Below are 21,184 nucleotides of genomic sequence, written 5' to 3' on the forward strand. Positions count from 1 at the left end.
TACGTTATGTTTGAAGTCGATACACACCATAATTTGGTGTAATAGAGAAAACAAGCGAAACTAAAGCATAAGGAGCTGTTCATCCAAGCGAACGGGGTCAATTTAATCGATACAGAAATATATGTTCACTTTCCTAACACTGATTCTTGTAATGCCGCGACCAGGATTCGAACCTGGGTTATTGCGGCCACAACGCAATTTACTAACCACCATACGATCACGGCCGATATAAGATTGTTAACCATATATGTCTTGTTCAAAACACTCTGCTGCAATGCGATGATTAAGAAGTATATTTCGTTATGTTTGAAGTCGACACACAACATAATTCAGTGATATAAAGAAAATAAACAAAATGAATTCGTAGGACTGTTTTCTCTAGCGAACAGAGACATTTTAATCCATACAGAAATATATGTTCACTTTTCTATCACTGATTCTTGTAATGCCGTGACCAGGATTCGAACCTGGGTTATTGCGGCCACAACGCAATGTACTAACCACTATACAATCACGGGTGATATAAGATTGTTAACCATATATGTCTTGTTCAAAACACTCTGCAGCAATGCGATGATTAAGAAGTATATTTCGTTATGTTTGAAGTCGATACACAACATAATTCGGTTATTTAAAAAGAATAAACAAAATGAATGCATAAGACTGTTTTCTCTATCGAATCGCACGGAGACAATTTAATCGATACAGAAGTACACGTTAACTTCCTATCACAGATTCTTTTAATGAAATGACCAGGATTCGAACCTGGGTTATTGCGGCCACAACGCAATGAACTAACCACTACACGATCACGGATTATGTGAGATTGTTAACTATACATGCCTTGTTAAAAACACTCTGCTGCAAGGCGATGATTAAGAAGTATATTACGTTATCTTTGAAGCCGATACACAACATAATTCGGTGATATAAAGAAAATAACCAAAATGAATTCATAGGACTGTTTTCTCTAGCGAACAGAGACATTTTAATCGATACGGAAATACATGTTCACATTCTTATCACAGATTCTGGCATTGCCGTTACCAGGATTCGAACCTGGCTTATACGGCTAATGTGAGATTGTTAACTAAATATGTCTTGTTCAAAACACTCTGCTTCAATGCGATGATTAAGAAGTATATTTCGTTATGTTTGAAGTCGATACACAACATAATTCGGTTATTTAAAAAGAATAAACAAAATGAATGCATAAGACTGTTTTCTCTATCGAATCGCACGGAGACAATTTAATCGATACAGAAGTACACGTTAACTTCCTATCACAGATTCTTCTAACGAAATGACCAGGACTCGAACCTGGGTTATTGCGGCCACAACGCAATGTACTAACCACTATACGATCACGGCTGATAAAAGATTGTTAACCATATATGTCTTGTTCAAAACACTCTGCTGCAATGCGATGATTAAGAAGTATATCTCGTTATGTTTGAAGTCGATACACAACATAATTCAGTTACTTAAAAAGAAAAAACAAAATGAATGCATAGGAATGTTTTCTCTATCGAACGAAGTCAATTTAATCGATACAGAAGTACACGTTAACTTCCTATCACAGATTCTTCCAATGAAATGACCAGGATTCGAACCTGGGTTATTGCGGCCACAACGCAATGTACTAACCACTATACGATCACGACTCATATGAGATTGTTAACCATATATGTCTTGTTCAAAACCCTCTGCTGCAATGCGATGATTAAGAAGTAAATTTCGTTATGTTTGAAGTCGATACACAACATAATTCGGTTATATAAAGAAAATAAACAAAATAAATGCATAGGACTGTTTTTTCTAGCGAACGGATGCAATTTAATTGATACAGAAGTACATGTTCACTATCCTATCACTGACTCTTGTAATGCCGTGACCAGAATTCGAACCTGGGTTATTGCGGCCACAACGCAATGTACTAACCACTATACCATCACGGCTGATGTGAGATTGTTATCCATATATGTCTTGTAAAAACACTGTGCTGCAATGCGTTGATTAAGAAATGTATTACGTTATGTTTGAAGTCGATACACACCATAATTTGGTGTAATAGAGAAAACAAGCGAAACTAAAGCATAAGGAGCTGTTCATCCAAGCGAACGGGGTCAATTTAATCGATACAGAAATATATGTTCACTTTCCTAACACTGATTCTTGTAATGCCGCGACCAGGATTCGAACCTGGGTTATTGCGGCCACAACGCAATTTACTAACCACCATACGATCACGGCCGATATAAGATTGTTAACCATATATGTCTTGTTCAAAACACTCTGCTGCAATGCGATGATTAAGAAGTATATTTCGTTATGTTTGAAGTCGACACACAACATAATTCAGTGATATAAAGAAAATAAACAAAATGAATTCGTAGGACTGTTTTCTCTAGCGAACAGAGACATTTTAATCCATACAGAAATATATGTTCACTTTTCTATCACTGATTCTTGTAATGCCGTGACCAGGATTCGAACCTGGGTTATTGCGGCCACAACGCAATGTACTAACCACTATACAATCACGGGTGATATAAGATTGTTAACCATATATGTCTTGTTCAAAACACTCTGCAGCAATGCGATGATTAAGAAGTATATTTCGTTATGTTTGAAGTCGATACACAACATAATTCGGTTATTTAAAAAGAATAAACAAAATGAATGCATAAGACTGTTTTCTCTATCGAATCGCACGGAGACAATTTAATCGATACAGAAGTACACGTTAACTTCCTATCACAGATTCTTTTAATGAAATGACCAGGATTCGAACCTGGGTTATTGCAGCCACAACGCAATGAACTAACCACTACACGATCACGGATTATGTGAGATTGTTAACTATACATGCCTTGTTAAAAACACTCTGCTGCAAGGCGATGATTAAGAAGTATATTACGTTATCTTTGAAGCCGATACACAACATAATTCGGTGATATAAAGAAAATAACCAAAATGAATTCATAGGACTGTTTTCTCTAGCGAACAGAGACATTTTAATCGATACGGAAATACATGTTCACATTCTTATCACAGATTCTGGCATTGCCGTTACCAGGATTCGAACCTGGCTTATACGGCTAATGTGAGATTGTTAACTAAATATGTCTTGTTCAAAACACTCTGCTTCAATGCGATGATTAAGAAGTATATTTCGTTATGTTTGAAGTCGATACACAACATAATTCGGTTATTTAAAAAGAATAAACAAAATGAATGCATAAGACTGTTTTCTCTATCGAATCGCACGGAGACAATTTAATCGATACAGAAGTACACGTTAACTTCCTATCACAGATTCTTCTAACGAAATGACCAGGACTCGAACCTGGGTTATTGCGGCCACAACGCAATGTACTAACCACTATACGATCACGGCTGATAAAAGATTGTTAACCATATATGTCTTGTTCAAAACACTCTGCTGCAATGCGATGATTAAGAAGTATATCTCGTTATGTTTGAAGTCGATACACAACATAATTCAGTTACTTAAAAAGAAAAAACAAAATGAATGCATAGGAATGTTTTCTCTATCGAACGAAGTCAATTTAATCGATACAGAAGTACACGTTAACTTCCTATCACAGATTCTTCCAATGAAATGACCAGGATTCGAACCTGGGTTATTGCGGCCACAACGCAATGTACTAACCACTATACGATCACGGCTGATGTGAGATTGTTATCTATATATGTCTTGTTCAAAACACTGTGCTGCAATGCGTTGATTAAGAAATGTATTACGTTATGTTTGAAGTCGATACACAACATAATTCCGTGTAATAGAGAAAACAAGCAAAGTTAAAGCATCAGGAGCTGTTCATCCAAGCGAACGGGGTCAATTTAATCGATACAGAAATATATGTTCACTTTCCTATCACTGATTCTTGTACTGCCGTGACCAGGATTCGAACCTGGGTTATTGCGGCCACAACGTAATGTACTAACCACTATACGATCACGGCTGATATAAGATTGTTAACCATATATGTCTTGTTCAAAACACTCTGCTGCAATGCGATGATTAAGAAGTATATTTCGTTATATTTGAAGTCGATACACAACATAATTCGGTTATTTATAAAAAATAAACAAAATGAATGCATAAGACTGTTTTCTCTATCGAACGGAGACAATTTAATCGATACAGAAGTACACGTTAACTTCCTATCACAGATTCTTCTAATGAAATGACCAGGATTGGAACCTGGGTTATTGCGGCCACAACGCAATGTACTAACGACTATACGATCACGGTGATATGAGATTGTTATCTGTATATGTCTTGTTCAAAACACTGTGCTGCAATGGGTTGATTAAGAAATGTATTACGTTATGTTTGAAGTCGATAAACAACATAATTCGTTGTAATAGAGAAAACAAGCAAAATTAAAGCATCAGGAGCTGTTCATCCAAGCGAACGGGGTCAATTTAATCGATACAGAAATATATGTTCACTTTCCTATCTCTGATTCTTGTAATGCCGTGACCAGGATTCGAACATGGGTTATTGCGGCCACAACGCAATGTACTAACCACCATACGATCACGGCCGATATAAGATTGTTAACCATATATGTCTTGTTCAAAACACTCTGCTGCAATGCGATGATTAAGAAGTATATTTCGTTATATTTGAAGTCGACACACAACATAATTCAGTGATATAAAGAAAATAAACAAAATGAATTCATAGGACTGTTTTCTCTAGCGAACAGAGACATTTTAATCCATACAGAAATATATGTTCACTTTTCTATCACTGATTCTTGTAATGCCGTGACCAGGATTCGAACCTGGGTTATTGCGGCCACAACGCAATGTACTAACCACTATACGATCACGGGTGATATAAGATTGTTAACCATATATGTCTTGTTCAAAACACTCTGCAGCAATGCGATGATTAAGAAGTATATTTCGTTATGTTTGAAGTCGATACACAACATAATTCGGTTATTTAAAAAGAATAAACAAAATGAATGCATAAGACTGTTTTCTCTATCGAACTGCACGGAGACAATTTAATCGATACAGAAGTACACGTTAACTTCCTATCACAGATTCTTTTAATGAAATGACCAGGATTCTAACCTGGGTTATTGCGGCCACAACGCAATGAACTAACCACTACACGATCACGGATTATGTGAGATTGTTAACTATACATGCCTTGTTCAAAACACTCTGCTGCAAGGCGATGATTGAGAAGTATATTACGTTATCTTTGAAGCCGATACACAACATAATTCGGTGATATAAAGAAAATAAACAAAATGAATTCATAGGACTGTTTTCTCTAGCGAACAGAGACATTTTAATCGATACGGAAATACATGTTCACATTCTTATCACAGATTCTGGCATTGCCGTTACCAGGATTCGAACCTGGCTTATACGGCTAATGTGAGATTGTTAACTATATATGTCTTGTTCAAAACACTCTGCTTCAATGCGTTGATTAAGAAATTTATTACGTTATGTTTGAAGTCGATACACAACATAATTCGTTTATTTAAAAAGAATAAACAAAATGAATGCATAGGACTGTTTTCTCTATGGAACGGAGACAATTTAATCGATACAGAAGGACACGTTAACTTCCTATCACAGATTCTTCCAATGAAATGACCAGGTTTCGAACCTGGGTTATTGCGGCCGCAACGCAATGTACTAACCACTATACGATCACGGCTGATGTGAGATTGTTATCTATATATGTCTTGTTCAAAACACTGTGCTGCAATGCGTTGATTAAGAAATGTATTACGTTATGCTTGAAGTCGATACACAACATAATTCGGTGTAATAGAGAAAAGAAGCAAAATTAAAGCATCAGGAGCTGTTTATCCAAGCGAAGGGGGTCAATTTAATCGCGACAGAAATATATGTTCACTTTCCTATTACTGATTCTTGTAATGCGGTGCTCAGGATTCGAACCTGGGTTATGGCGGCCACAACGCAATGTACTAACCACTATACGATCACGGCTTATGTGAGATTGACTATACATGCCTTGTTCAAAACACTCTGCTGCAAGGCGATGATTAAGAAGTATATTACGTTATGTTTGAAGCCGATACACAACATAATTCGGTTATTTAAAAAGAATAAACAAAATAAATGCATAGGACTTTTTTCTCTATGGAACGGAGACAATTTAATCGATACAGAAGTAAACGTTAACTTCCTATCACAGATTCTTCTAACAAAATGACCAGGACTCGAACCTGGGTTATTGCGGCCACAACGCAATGTACTAACCACTATACGATCACGGCTGATAAAAGATTGTTAACCATATATGTCTTGTTCAAAACACTCTGCTGCAATGCGATGATTAAGAAGTATATTTCGTTATGTTTGAAGTGGATACACAACATAATTCAGTTACTTAAAAAGAAAAAACAAAATGAATGCATAGGAATGTTTTCTCTATCGAACGAAGTCAATTCAATCGATACAGAAGTACACGTTAACTTCCTATCACAGATTCTTCCAATGAAATGACCAGGATTCGAACCTGGGTTATTGCGGCCACAACGCAATGTACTAACCACTATACGATCACGGCTGATGTGAGATTGTTATCTATATATGTCTTGTTCAAAACACTGTGCTGCAATGCGTTGATTAAGAAATGTATTACGTTATGTTTGAAGTCGATACACAAAATTATTCGGTGTAATAGAGAAAACAAGCAAAATTAAAGCATCAGGAGCTGTTCATCCAAGCGAACGGGGTCAATTTAATCGATACAGAAATATATGTTCACTTTCCTATCACTGATTCTTGTAATGCCGTGACCAGGATTCGAACCTGGGTTATTGCGGCCACAACGTAATGTACTAACCACTATACGATCACGGCTGATATAAGATTGTTAACCATATATGTCTTGTTCAAAACACTCTGCTGCAATGCGATGATTAAGAAGTATATTTCGTTATATTTGAAGTCGATACACTACATAATTCGGTTATTTATAAAAAATAAACAAAATGAATGCATAAGACTGTTTTCTCTATCGAACGGAGACAATTTAATCGATACAGAAGTACACGTTAACTTCCTATCACAGATTCTTCTAATGAAATGACCAGGATTGGAACCTGGGTTATTGCGGCCACAACGCAATGTACTAACGACTATACGATCACGGTGATATGAGATTGTTATCTGTATATGTCTTGTTCAAAACACTGTGCTGCAATGGGTTGATTAAGAAATGTATTACGTTATGTTTGAAGTCGATAAACAACATAATTCGGTGTAATAGAGAAAACAAGCAAAATTAAAGCATCAGGAGCTGTTCATCCAAGCGAACGGGGTCAATTTAATCGATACAGAAATATATGTTCACTTTCCTATCTCTGATTCTTGTAATGCCGTGACCAGGATTCGAACATGGGTTATTGCGGCCACAACGCAATGTACTAACCCCTATACGATCACGGCTTATGTGAGATTGACTATACATGCCTTGTTCAAAACACTCTGCTGCAAGGCAATGATTAAGAAGTATATTACGTTATGTTTGAAGCCGATACACAACATAATTCGGTGATATAAAGAAAATAACAAAATGAATTCATAGGACTGTTTTCTCTAGCAAACGGTGATATTTTAATCGATACAGAAGTACACGTTAACTTCCTATCACAGATTCTGCTAATGAAATGACCAGGATGCGAACCTGGGTTATTGCGGCCACAACGCAATGTACTAACCACTATACGATCACGGCTGATGTGAGATTGTTATCTATATATGTCTTGTTCAAAACACTGTGCTGCAATGCGTTGATTAAGAAATGTATTACGTTATGTTTGAAGTCGATACACAAAATTATTCGGTGTAATAGAGAAAACAAGCAAAATTAAAGCATCAGGAGCTGTTCATCAAAGCGAACGGGGTCAATTTAATCAATACGGAAATACATGTTCACTTTCCTATCACTGATTCTTGTAATGCCGTGACCAGGATTCAAACCTGGGCTATTGCGGCCACAACGGAATGTACTAACCACTATACGATCACGGTTTATGTGGGATTGACTATACATGCCTTGTTCAAAACACTCTGCTGCAAGGCGATGATTAAGAGGTATATCATGTTATGTTTGAAGCTGATACATAACATAATTCGGTGATATAAAGAGAATAACAAAATGAATTCATAGGACTGTTTTCTCTAGCGAACGGAGATATTTTATTCGTACAGAAATATATGTTCACTTTCCTATCACTGATTCTTGTAATGCCGTGACCAGGATTCGAACCTGGGTTATTGCGGCCACAACGCAATGTACTAACCACTATACGATCACGGCCGATATAAGATTGTTAACCGTATAGGTCTTGTTCAAAACACTCTGCTGCAATGCGATGATTAAGAAGTATATTTCGTTATGTTTGAAGTCGATAAAAAACATAATTCGGTTATTTAAAAAGGATAAACAAAATGAATGCATAGGCCTGTTTTCTCTATCGAACGGAGACAATTTAATCGATACAGAAGTACACGTTAACTTCCTATCACAGATTCTGCTAATGAAATGACCAGGATGCGAACCTGGATTATTGCGGCCACAACGATATGTACTAACCACTATACGATCACGGCTGATGTGAGATTGTTATCTATATATGTCTTGCTCAAAACACTGTGCTGCAATGCGTTGATTAAGAAATGTATTACGTTATGTTTGAAGTCGATACACAAAATTATTCGGTATAATAGAGAAAACAAGCAAAATTAAAGCATCAGGAGCTGTTCATCAAAGCGAACGGGGTCAATTTAATCAATACGGAAATACATGTTCACTTTCCTATCACTGATTCTTGTAATGCCGTGACCAGGATTCTGCTAATGAAATGACCAGGATGCGAACCTGGGTTATTGCGGCCACAACGCAATGTACTAACCACTATACGATCACGGCTGATGTGAGATTGTTATCTATATATGTCTTGTTCAAAACACTGTGCTGCAATGCGTTGATTAAGAAATGTATTACGTTATGTTTGAAGTCGATACACAAAATTATTCGGTGTAATGGAGAAAACAAGCAAAATTAAAGCATCAGGAGCTGTTCATCAAAGCGAACGGGGTCAATTTAATCAATACGGAAATACATGTTCACTTTCCTATCACTGATTCTTGTAATGCCGTGACCAGGATTCAAACCTGGGCTATTGCGGCCACAACGGAATGTACTAACCACTATACGATCACGGTTTATGTGGGATTGACTATACATGCCTTGTTCAAAACACTCTGCTGCAAGGCGATGATTAAGAGGTATATCATGTTATGTTTGAAGCTGATACATAACATAATTCGGTGATATAAAGAGAATAACAAAATGAATTTATAGGACTGTTTTCTCTAGCGAACGGAGATATTTTATTCGTACAGAAATATATGTTCACTTTCCTATCACTGATTCTTGTAATGCCGTGACCAGGATTCGAACCTGGGTTATTGCGGCCACAACGCGATGTACTAACCACTATACGATCACGGCCGATATAAGATTGTTAACCGTATAGGTCTTGTTCAAAACACTCTGCTGCAATGCAATGATTAAGAAGTATATTTCGTTATGTTTGAAGTCGATAAACAACATAATTCGGTTATTTAAAAAGGATAAACAAAATGAATGCATAGGCCTGTTTTCTCTATCGAACGGAGACAATTTAATCGATACAGAAGTACACGTTAACTTCCTATCACAGATTCTTCTAATGAAATGACCAGGACTCGAACCTGGGTTATTGCGGCCACAACGCAATGTACTAACCACTATGCGATCACGGCTTATGTGAGATTGACTATACATGCCTTGTTCAAAACACTCTGCTGCAAGGCGATGATTAAGAAGTATATTACGTTATGTTTGAAGCCGATACACAACATGATTCGGTTATTTAAAAAGAATAAACAAAATGAAGGCATAGGACTGTTTTCTCTATGGAATGGAGACAATTTAATCGATCCAGAAGTACACGTTAACATCCTATCACAGATTCTTCTAATGAAATGACCAGGACTCGAACCTGGGTTATTGCGGCCACAGCGCAATGTACTAACCACTATACGATCACGGCTGATATAAGACTGTTAACCATATATGTCTTGTTCAAAACACTCTGCTTCAAGGCGATGATTAAGAAGTGTATTTCGTTATGTTTGAAGTCGATACACAACATAATTCGGTTATTTAAAAAGAAAAAACAAAATGAATGCATAGGACTGTTTTCTCAATCGAACGAAGTCATTCCAATGAAATGACCAGGATTCGAACCTGGGTTATTGCGGCCACAACGCAATGTACTAACCACTATACGATCACGGCTGATGTGAGATTGTTATCTATATATGTCTTGTTCAAAACACTGTGCTGCAATGCGTTGATTAAGAAATGTATTACGTTATGTTTGAAGTCTATACACAAAAAATAATTCGGTGTAATAGAGAAAACAAGCAAAATTAAAGCATCAGGTGCTGTTCATCCAAGCGAACAGGGTCAATTTAATCGATACAGAAATATATGTTCACTTTCCTATCACTGATTCTTGTAATGCCGTGACCAGGATTCGAACCTGGGTTATTGCGGCCACAACGCAATGTACTAACCACTATACGATCACGGTGATGTGAGATTGTTATCTGTATATTTCTTGTTCAAAGCACTGAGCTGCAATGCGTTTATTAAGAAATGTATTACGTTATGTTTGAAGTCGATGCACAACATAATTCGGTGTAATAGAGAAAACAAGCAAAATTAAAGCATCAGGTGCTGTTCATCCAAGCGAACGGGGTCAATTTAATCGATACAGAAATATATGTTCACTTTCCTATCACTGATTCTTGTAATGCCGTGACCAGGATTCGAACCTGGGTTATTGCGGCCACAACGCAATGTACTAACCACTATACGATCACGGCTGATATAAGATTGTTAACCATATATTTTTTGTTCAAAACACTCTGCTGCAATGCGATGATTAAGAAGTATATTTCGTTATGTTTGAAGTCGATACACAACATAATTCGGTTATTTAAAAAGAATAAACAAAATGAATGCATAGGACTGTTTTCTTTATGGAACGGAGACAATTTAATCGATACGGAAGTACACGTTAACTTCCTATCACAGATTCTTCTAATGAAATGACCAGAACTCGAACCTGGGTTATTGCGGCCACAGCGCAATGTACTAACCACTATACGATCACGGCTGATGTGAGATTGTTATCTATATATGTCTTGTTCAAAACACTGTGCTGCAATGCGTTGATTAAGAAATGTATTACGTTATGTTTGAAGTCGATACACAAAATTATTCGGTGTAATAGAGAAAACAAGCAAAATTAAAGCATCAGGAGCTGTTCATCAAAGCGAACGGGGTCAATTTAATCAATACGGAAATACATGTTCACTTTCCTATCACTGATTCTTGTAATGCCGTGACCAAGACTCGAACCTGGGTTATTGCGGCCACAACGCAATGTACTAACCACTTTACGATCACGGTTGGTATAAGATTGTTAACCATATATGTCTTGTTCAAAACACTCTGCTGCAATGCGATGATTAAGAAGTATATTTCGTTATGTTTGAAGCCTATACACAACATAATTCGGTGATATAAAGAAAATAAACAAAATGAATTCATAGGACTGTTTTTTCTTGCGAACAGAGACATTTTAATCGATACAGAAATATATGTTCACTTTCCTATCACTGATTCTTGTAATGCCGTGACCAGGATTCTAACCTGGGTTATTGCGGCCACAACGCAATGCACTAACCACTATACGATCACGACTGATATAAGATTGTTAACCATATATGTCTTGTTCAAAACACTCTGCTGCAATGCGATGATTAAGAAGTATATTTCGTTATGTTTGAAGTCGATACACAACATAATTCGGTTATTTAAAAAAAATAAAGGAAATGAGTGCATAGGACTGTTTTCTCTATGGAACGGAGACAATTTAATCGATACAGAAGTACACGTTAACTTCCTATCACAGATTCTTCTAATGAAATGACCAGGACTCGAACCTGGGTTATTGCGGCCACAACGCAATGTACTAACCACTATACGATCACGGCTGATATAAGATTGTTAACCATATATGTTTTGTTCAAAACACTCTGCTGCAATGCGATGATTAAGAAGTATATTTCGTTATGTTTGAAGTCGATACACAATATAATTCGGTTATTTAAAAAGAATACAGGAAATGAATGCATAGGACTGTTTTCTCTATGGAACGGAGACAATTTAATCGATACACAAGTACCCGTTAACTTCCTATCACAGATTCTTCCAATGAGATGACCAGGATTCAAACCTGGGTTATTGCATCCATAACGCAATGTACTACTGTTTTCTCTATCGAACGAAGTCAATTAAATCGATACAGAAGTACACGTTAACTTCCTATCACAGATTCTTCCAATGAAATGACCAGGATTCGAACCTGGGTTATTGCGGCCACAACGCAATGTACTAACCACTATACGATCACGGCTGATGTGGGATTGTTATCTATATATGTCTTGTTCAATACACTGTGCTGCAATGCGTTGATTAAGAAGTGTATTACGTTATGTTTAAAGTCGATACACAACATAATTCGGTGTAATAGAGAAAACAGGCAAAATTAAAGCATCAGGAGCTGTTCATCCAAGCGAATGGGGTCAATTTAATCGATACAGAAATATATGTTCTCTTTCCTATTACTGATTCCTGTAATGCCGTGCCCAGGATTCGAACCTGGCTTATGGCGGCCACAACGCAATGTACTAACCACTATGCGATCACGGCTTATGTGAGATTGACTATACATGCCTTGTTCAAAACACTCTGCTGCAAGGCGATGATTAAGAAGTATATTACGTTATGTTTGAAGCCGATACACAACATGATTCGGTTATTTAAAAAGAATAAACAAAATGAATGCATAGGACTGTTTTCTCTATGGAACGGAGACAATTTAATCGATACAGAAGTACACGTTAACTTTCTATCACAGATTCTTCTAATGAAATGACCAGGACTCGAACCTGGGTTATTGCGGCCACAACGCAATGTACTAACCACTATACGATCACGGCTGATATAAGATTGGTAACCATATATGTCTTGTTCAAAACACTCTGCTGAAAGGCGATGATTAAGAAGTATATTTCGTTATGTTTGAAGTCAATACACAACATAATTCGGTTATTTAAAAAGAAAAAACAAAATAAATGCATAGGACTGTTTTCTCAATCGAACAAAGTCAATTTAATCGATACAGAAGTACACGTTAACTTCCTATCACAGATTCTTCCAATGAAATGACCAGGATTCGAACCTGGGTTATTGCGGCCACAACGCAATGTACTAACCACTATACGATCACGGCTGATGTGAGATTGTTATCTATATATGTCTTGTTCAAAACACTGTGCTGCAATGCGTTGATTAAGAAATGTATTACGTTATGTTTGAAGTCGATACACAAAAAATAATTCGGTGATATAAAGAAAATAACAAAAAGAATTCATAGGACTGTTTTCTCTAGCGAACGGAGATATTTTAATCGATACAGAAATATATGTTCACTTTCCTATCACTGATTATTGTAATGCCGTGACCAGGATTCGAACCTGGGTTATTGCGGCCACAACGCAATGTACTAACCACTATACGATCACGGTGATGTGAGATTGTTATCTGTATATGTCTTGTTCAAAGCACTGAGCTGCAATGCGTTGATTAAGAAATGTATTACGTTAAGTTTGAAGTCGATACACAACATAATTCGGTGTAATAGAGAAAGCAAGCAAAATGAATTCATAGGACTGTTTTCTCTAGCGAACAGAGACATTTTAATCGATACGGAAATACATGTTCACATTCTTATCACAGTTCTGGCATTGCCGTTACCAGGATTCGAACCTGGCTTATACGGCTAATGTGAGATTGTTACGTACATGTCTTGTTCAAAACACTCTGCTTCAAAGCGTTGAGTAATAAATGTATTACGTTAAGTTTGAAGTCGATACACAACATAATTCGGTTATATAAAGAAAATAAAAAAATTAAATGCATAGAACAGTTTTCTCTAGCGAGCGGAGACAATTTAATCGATACAGAAGAACATGTTCACTATCCTATCACTGACTCTTGTAATGCCGTGACCAGGATCCGAACCTGGGTTATTTCGGCCACAACACAATATACTAACCACTATACGATCACGGCTGATGTGAGATTGTTATCTATATATGTGTTGTTCAAAACACTGTGCTGCAATGCGTTGATTAAGAAATGTATTACGTTATGTTTGAAGTCGATACACAACATAATTCGGTGTAATAGAGAAAACAAGCAAAATTAAAGCATCAGGAGCTGTTCATCCAAGCAAATGGGGTCAATTTAGTCGATATAGAAATATATGTTCACTTTCCTATCACTGATTCTTGTAATGCCGTGACCAGGATTCGAACCTGGGTTATTGCGGCCACAAGGCAATGTACTAACCACTATACGAGTACGGCTGATATAAAATTGTTACCTATACATGCCTTGTTCAAAACACTCTGCTACATTGCGATGATTAAGAAGTATACTACGTTATGTTGAATGTCGATACACAACATAATTCGGTTATTTAAAACGAATAAACACAATGAATGCATAGGACTGTTTTCTCTATCGAACGGAGACAATTTAATCGATACAGAAATACATGTTCACTTTCCTATCTCTGAATCTTGTAATGCCGTGACCAGGATTGGAACCTGGGTTATTGCGGCCACAACGCAATGTACAACTGTTTTCTCTATCGAACGAAGTCAATTAAATCGATACAGAAGTACACGTTAACTTCCTATCACAGATTCTTCCAATGAAATGACCAGGATTCGAACCTGGGTTATTGCGGCCACAACACAATGTACTAACCACTATAAGATCACGGCTGATGTGGGATTGTTATCTATATATGTCTTGTTCAATACACTGTGCTGCAATGCGTTGATTAAGAAATGTATTACGTTATGTTTAAAGTCGATACACAACATAATTCGGTGTAATAGAGAAAACAAGCAAAATTAAAGCATCAGGAGCTGTTCATCCAAGCGAACGGGGTCAATTTAATCGATACAGAAATATATGTTCACTTTCCTATTACTGATTCCTGTAATGCCGTGACCAGGATTCGAACCTGGGTTATTGCGGCCACAACGCAATGTACTAACCACTATACGATCACGGCTGATATAAGATTGTTAACCATATATTTTTTGTTCAAAACACTCTGCTGAAAGGCGATGATTAAGAAGTATATTTCGTTATGTTTGAAGTCGATACACAACATAATTCGGTTATTGAAAAAGAAAAAACAAAATGAATGCATAGGACTGTTTTCTCAATCGAACGAAGTCAATTTAATCGATACAGAAGTACACGTTAACTTCCTATCACAGATTCTTCTAATGAAATGACCAGAACTCGAACCTGGGTTATTGCGGCCACAGCGCAATGTACTAACCACTATACGATCACGGCTGATATAAGATTGTTAACCATATATGTCTTGTTCAAAACACTTTGCTGCAATGCGATGATTAAGAAGTATATTTCGTTATGTTTGAAGTCGATACACAACATAATTCGGTTATTTAAAAAGAATAAACAAAATGAATGCATAGGACTGTTTTCTTTATGGAACGGAGACAATTTAATCGATACAGAAGTACACGTTAACTTCCTATCACAGTTTCTTCTAATGAAATGACCAGGATTCGAACCTGGGTTATTGCAGCCACAACGCAATGTAGTAACCACTATACGATCACGGCTGATGTGAGATTGTTATCTATATATGTCTTGTTCAAAACACTGTCCTGCAATGCGTTGATTAAGAAATGTATTGCGTTATGTTTGAAGTCGATAAACAACATAATTCGGTGTAATAGAGAAAACAAGCAAAATTAAAGCATCAGGAGCTGTTCATCCAAGCGAACAGGGTCAATTTAATCGATACAGAAATATATGTTCACTTTCCTATGACTGATTCTTGTAATGCCGTGACCAGGATTCTAACCTGGGTTATTGCGGCCACAACGCAATGTACTAACCACTATACGATCACGGCTCATATGAGATTGTTAACCATATATGTCTTGTTCAAAACACTCTGCTGCAATGCGATGATTAAGAAGTAAATTTCGTTATGTTTGAAGTCGATACACAACATAATTCAGTTATATAAAGAAAATAAACAAAATAAATGCATAGGACTGTTTTCTCTAGCGAACGGAGGCAATTTAATTGATACAGAAGTACATGTTCACTATCCTATCACTGACTCTTGTAATGCCGTGACCAGAATTCGAACCTAGGTTATTGCGGCCACAACGCAATGTACTAACCACTATACCATCACGGCTGATGTGAGATTGTTATCCATATATGTCTTGTAAAAACACTGTGCTGCAATGCGTTGATTAAGAAATGTATTACGTTATGTTTGAAGTCGATACACACCATAATTTGGTGTAATAGAGAAAACAAGCAAAATTAAAGCATCAGGAGCTGTTCATCCAAGCGAACGGGGTCAATTTAATCGATACAGAAATATATGTTCACTTTCCTATCACTGATTCTTGTAATGCCGTGACCAGGATTCGAACCTGGGTTATTGCGGCCACAACGCAATGTACAAACCACTATACGATCACGGCCGATAAAAGATTGTTAACCATATTTGTCTTGTTTAAAACACTCTGCTGCAATGCGATGATTAAGAAGTATATTTCGTTATGTTTGAAGTCGATACACAACATAATTCGGTGATATAAAGAAAATAAACAAAATGAATTCATAGGACTGTTTTCTCTAGCGAACAGAGACATTTTAATCCATACAGAAATATATGTTCACTTTTCTATCACTGATTCTTGAAATGCCGTGACCAGGACTCGAACCTGGGTTATTGCGGCCACAACGCAATGTACTAACCACTATACGATCACCGGTGATATAAGATTGTTAACCATATATGTCTTGTTCAAAACACTCTGCTGCAATGCGATGATTAAGAAGTATATTTCGTTATGTTTGAAGTCGATACACAACATAATTCGGTTATTTAAAAAGAATAAACAAAATGAATGCATAGGACTGTTTTCTCTATGGAACGGAGACAATTTAATCGATACAGAAGTACACGTTAACTTCCTATCGCAGATTCTTCTAATGAAATGACCAGGATGCGAACCTGGGTTATTGCGGCCACAACGCAATGTACTAACCACTATATGATCACGGCTGATATAAGATTGTTAACCATATATGTCTTGTTCAAAACACTCTGCTGCAATGCGATGATTAAGAAGTATATTTCGTTATGTTTGAAGTCGATACACAACATAATTCGGTTATTTAAAAAGAAAAAACAAAATGAATGCATAGGACTGTTTTCTCTATCGAACGAAGTCAATTTAATCGATACACAAGTACACGTTAACTTCCTATCACAGATTCTTCCAATGAGAAGACCAGGATTCGAACCAGGGTTATTGCGGCCACAACTCAATGTACTAACCACTATACGATCACGGTGATGTGAGATTGTTATCTGTATATGTCTTGTTCAAAGCACTGAGCTGCAATGCGTTCATTAAGAAATGTATTACGTTATTTTTGAAGTCGATACACAACATAATTCGGTGTAATAGAGAAAACAAGCAAAATTAAAGCATCAGGAGCTGTTCATCCAAGCGAACGGGATCAATTTAATCGATACAGAAATTCATGTTCACTTTCCTATCACTGATTCTTGTAATGCCGTGACCAGGATTCGAACCTCGGTTATTGCGGCCACAACGCAATGTACTAACCACTATACGATCACGGCTGATATAAGATTGTTAACCATATATGTCTTGTTCAAAACACTCTTCTGCAATGCGATGATTAAGAAGTATATTTCGTTATGTTTGAAGTCGATACACAACATAATTCGGTTATTTAAAAAGAATAAACAAAATGAATGCATAGGACTGTTTTCTCTATGGAACGGAGACAATTTAATCGATACAGAAGTACACGTTAACTTCCTATCACAGATTCTTCTAGTGAAATGACCAGGACACGAACCTGGGTTATTGCAGCCACAACGCAATATACTAACCACTATATGATCACGGCTGATATAAGATTGTTAACCATATATGTCTTGTTCAAAACACTCTGCTGCAATGCGATGATTAAGAAGTATATTTCGTTATGTTTGAAGTCGATACACAACATAATTCGGTTATTTAAAAAGAAAAAACAAAATGAATGCATAGGACTGTTTTCTCTATCGAACGAAGTCAATTTAATCGATACACAAGTACACGTTAACTTCCTATCACAGATTCTTCCAATGAGAAGACCAGGATTCGAACCAGGGTTATTGCGGCCACAACTCAATGTACTAACCACTATACGATCACGGTGATGTGAGATTGTTATCTGTATATGTCTTGTTCAAAGCACTGAGCTGCAATGCGTTCATTAAGAAATGTATTACGTTATTTTTGAAGTCGATACACAACATAATTCGGTGTAATAGAGAAAACAAGCAAAATTAAAGCATCAGGAGCTGTTCATCCAAGCGAACGGGATCAATTTAATCGATACAGAAATTCATGTTCACTTTCCTATCACTGATTCTTGTAATGCCGTGACCAGGATTCGAACCTCGGTTATTGCGGCCACAACGCAATGTACTAACCACTATACGATCACGGCTGATATAAGATTGTTAACCATATATGTCTTGTTCAAAACACTCTTCTGCAATGCGATGATTAAGAAGTATATTTCGTTATGTTTGAAGTCGATACACAACATAATTCGGTTATTTAAAAAGAATAAACAAAATGAATGCATAGGACTGTTTTCTCTATGGAACGGAGACAATTTAATCGATACAGAAGTACACGTTAACTTCCTATCACAGATTCTTCTAGTGAAATGACCAGGACACGAACCTGGGTTATTGCAGCCACAACGCAATATACTAACCACTATATGATCACGGCTGATATAAGATTGTTAACCATATATGTCTTGTTCAAAACACTCTGCTGCAATGCGATGATTAAGAAGTATATTTCGTTATGTTTGAAGTCGATACACAACATAATTCCGTTATTTAAAAAGAAAAAAGAAAATGAATGCATAGGACTGTTTTCTCTATCAAACGAAGTCAATTTAATCGATACACAAGTACACGTTAACTTCCTATCATAGATTCTTCCAATGAGAAGACCAGGATTCGAACCAGGGTTATTGCAGCCACAACGCAATGTACTAACCACTATACGATCACGGTGATGTGAGATTGTTATCTGTATATGTCTTGTTCAAAGCACTGAGCTGCAATGCGTTCATTAAGAAATGTATTACGTTATTTTTGAAGTCGATACACAACATAATTCGGTGTAATAGAGAAAACAAGCAAAATTAAAGCGTCAGGAGCTGTTCATCCAAGCGAACGGGGTCAATTTAATCGATACAGAATTTCATGTTCACTTTCCTATCACTGATTCTTGTAATGCCGTGACCAGGATTCGAACCTCGGTTATTGCGGCCACAACGCAATGTACTAACCACTATACGATCACGGCTGATATAAGATTGTTAACCATATATGTCTTGTTCAAAACACTCTGCTGCAATGCGATGATTAAGAAGTATATTTCGTTATGTTTGAAGTCGATACACAACATAATTCGGTTATTCAAAAACAATAAACAAAATGAATGCATAGGACTGTTTTCTCTATGGAACGGAGACAATTTAAACGATACAGAAGTACACGTTAACTTCCTATCACAGATTCTTCTAATGAAATGACCAGGACTCGAACCTGGGTTATTGCGCCCACAACGCAATGTACTAACCACTATATGATTACGGCTGATATAAGATTGTTAACCATATATGTCTTGTTCAAAACACTCTTCTGCAATGCGATGATTAAGAAGTATATTTCGTTATGTTTGAAGTCGATACACAACATAATTCGGTTATTTAAAAAGAATAAACAAAATGAATGCATAGGACTGTTTTCTCTATGGAACGGAGACAATTTAATCGATACAGAAGTACACGTTAACTTCCTATCACAGATTCTTCTAATGAAATGACCAGGACTCGAACCTGGGTTATTGCAGCCACAACGCAATGTACTAACCACTATATGATCACGGCTGATATAAGATTGTTAACCATATATGTCTTGTTCAAAACACTCTGCTGCAATGCGATGATTAAGAAGTATATTTCGTTATGTTTGAAGTCGATACACAACATAATTCGGTTATTTAAAAAGAAAAAACAAAATGAATGCATAGGACTGTTTTCTCTATCGAACGAAGTCAATTTAATCGATACACAAGTACACGTTAACTTCCTATCACAGATTCTTCCAATGAGATGACCAGGATTCAAACCTGGGTTATTGCGGCCACAACGCAATGTACTAACCACTATACGATCACGGTGATGTGAGAGTGTTATCTGTATATGTCTTGTTCAAAGCACTGAGCTGCAATGCGTTGATTAAGAAATGTATTACGTTATGTTTGAAGTCAATACACAACATAATTCGGTGTAATGGAGAAAACAAGCAAAAATAAAGCATCAGGAGCTGTTCATCCAAGCGGACGGGGTCAATTTAATCGATACAGAAATGTAAGTTCACTATCCTATCACTGACTCTTGTAATGCCGTGACCAGGATTCGAAACTGGGTTATTGCGGCCACAACGCAATGTACTAACCACTATACGATCACGGCTTATGTTAGATTGACTATACATGCCTTGCTCAAAACACTCTGCTGCAAGGCGATGATTAAGAAGTATATTACATTATGTTTGAAGCCGATACACAACATAATTTGGTGATATAAAGAAAATAACAAAATTAATTCATAGGACTGTTTTCTCTAGCGAACGGAGATATTTTAATCGATACAGAAATATGTGTTCACTTTCCTATCACTGATTCTTGTAATGCCGATCACGGCTGATGTGAGATTGTTATCTATATATGTCTTGTTCAAAACACTGTGCTGCAATGCGTTGAT

At 36.7% G+C, this 21,184-nt stretch overlaps 13 non-coding genes across 13 annotated transcripts; all 13 read right to left on the reverse strand.

Moving 5' to 3' along the window:
- Nucleotides 1-1,886: 1,886 nt before the first annotated feature.
- On the reverse strand, nt 1,887-1,958 carry Trnah-gug (transfer RNA histidin (anticodon GUG)). Its single transcript has one exon. It is a non-coding gene; the product is annotated as a tRNA-His (tRNA).
- A 1,959-nt stretch (nt 1,959-3,917) lies between these two features.
- Trnah-gug (transfer RNA histidin (anticodon GUG)) lies at nt 3,918-3,989 on the reverse strand. Its single transcript has one exon. It is a non-coding gene; the product is annotated as a tRNA-His (tRNA).
- Nucleotides 3,990-6,822: 2,833 nt separating this feature from the next.
- On the reverse strand, nt 6,823-6,894 carry Trnah-gug (transfer RNA histidin (anticodon GUG)). Its single transcript has one exon. It is a non-coding gene; the product is annotated as a tRNA-His (tRNA).
- Nucleotides 6,895-8,284: 1,390 nt separating this feature from the next.
- Trnah-gug (transfer RNA histidin (anticodon GUG)) lies at nt 8,285-8,356 on the reverse strand. Its single transcript has one exon. It is a non-coding gene; the product is annotated as a tRNA-His (tRNA).
- A 1,125-nt stretch (nt 8,357-9,481) lies between these two features.
- Nucleotides 9,482-9,553, reverse strand: Trnah-gug (transfer RNA histidin (anticodon GUG)). Its single transcript has one exon. It is a non-coding gene; the product is annotated as a tRNA-His (tRNA).
- Nucleotides 9,554-10,610: 1,057 nt separating this feature from the next.
- On the reverse strand, nt 10,611-10,682 carry Trnah-gug (transfer RNA histidin (anticodon GUG)). Its single transcript has one exon. It is a non-coding gene; the product is annotated as a tRNA-His (tRNA).
- Nucleotides 10,683-10,905: 223 nt separating this feature from the next.
- Nucleotides 10,906-10,977, reverse strand: Trnah-gug (transfer RNA histidin (anticodon GUG)). Its single transcript has one exon. It is a non-coding gene; the product is annotated as a tRNA-His (tRNA).
- A 2,700-nt stretch (nt 10,978-13,677) lies between these two features.
- Trnah-gug (transfer RNA histidin (anticodon GUG)) lies at nt 13,678-13,749 on the reverse strand. Its single transcript has one exon. It is a non-coding gene; the product is annotated as a tRNA-His (tRNA).
- Nucleotides 13,750-15,239: 1,490 nt separating this feature from the next.
- Trnah-gug (transfer RNA histidin (anticodon GUG)) lies at nt 15,240-15,311 on the reverse strand. Its single transcript has one exon. It is a non-coding gene; the product is annotated as a tRNA-His (tRNA).
- Nucleotides 15,312-16,121: 810 nt separating this feature from the next.
- On the reverse strand, nt 16,122-16,193 carry Trnah-gug (transfer RNA histidin (anticodon GUG)). The gene has a single exon. It is a non-coding gene; the product is annotated as a tRNA-His (tRNA).
- A 222-nt stretch (nt 16,194-16,415) lies between these two features.
- Nucleotides 16,416-16,487, reverse strand: Trnah-gug (transfer RNA histidin (anticodon GUG)). The gene has a single exon. It is a non-coding gene; the product is annotated as a tRNA-His (tRNA).
- Nucleotides 16,488-16,710: 223 nt separating this feature from the next.
- Trnah-gug (transfer RNA histidin (anticodon GUG)) lies at nt 16,711-16,782 on the reverse strand. The gene has a single exon. It is a non-coding gene; the product is annotated as a tRNA-His (tRNA).
- A 4,039-nt stretch (nt 16,783-20,821) lies between these two features.
- Nucleotides 20,822-20,893, reverse strand: Trnah-gug (transfer RNA histidin (anticodon GUG)). Its single transcript has one exon. It is a non-coding gene; the product is annotated as a tRNA-His (tRNA).
- Nucleotides 20,894-21,184: the final 291 nt, after the last annotated feature.

Source organism: Hydractinia symbiolongicarpus, chromosome 5, assembly GCF_029227915.1.
Source record: "Hydractinia symbiolongicarpus strain clone_291-10 chromosome 5, HSymV2.1, whole genome shotgun sequence".
NCBI lineage: Eukaryota > Metazoa > Cnidaria > Hydrozoa > Anthoathecata > Hydractiniidae > Hydractinia > Hydractinia symbiolongicarpus.